Here is a 207-nt window from a genome sequence, read left to right as displayed (position 1 = left end):
CCCTGCCCTGCTCCTGCTGCCCACACCAGTGCTGCCCCAAGCCAGGCTGCTGGTGGCCTTTTTGGCCACCTGACCCCACGGACCGAGGAAAAGGGGTTACAGAGGAATCCGGAGAAGGGAGAACCAGCAGGGAAGGAGCACTGGGAGAAGCGAGTCCCCACCACAACGCTGGAAGGGGAAGGGGGAGCCCACAGAGGAACGGCCGGA

This window comes from Merops nubicus, unplaced genomic scaffold (genome assembly GCF_000691845.1).
Source record: "Merops nubicus isolate BGI_N331 unplaced genomic scaffold, ASM69184v1 scaffold38109, whole genome shotgun sequence".
NCBI lineage: Eukaryota > Metazoa > Chordata > Aves > Coraciiformes > Meropidae > Merops > Merops nubicus.
The sequence above is the reverse complement of the archived record's forward strand: the minus strand, read 5'-3'. Positions refer to the sequence as shown.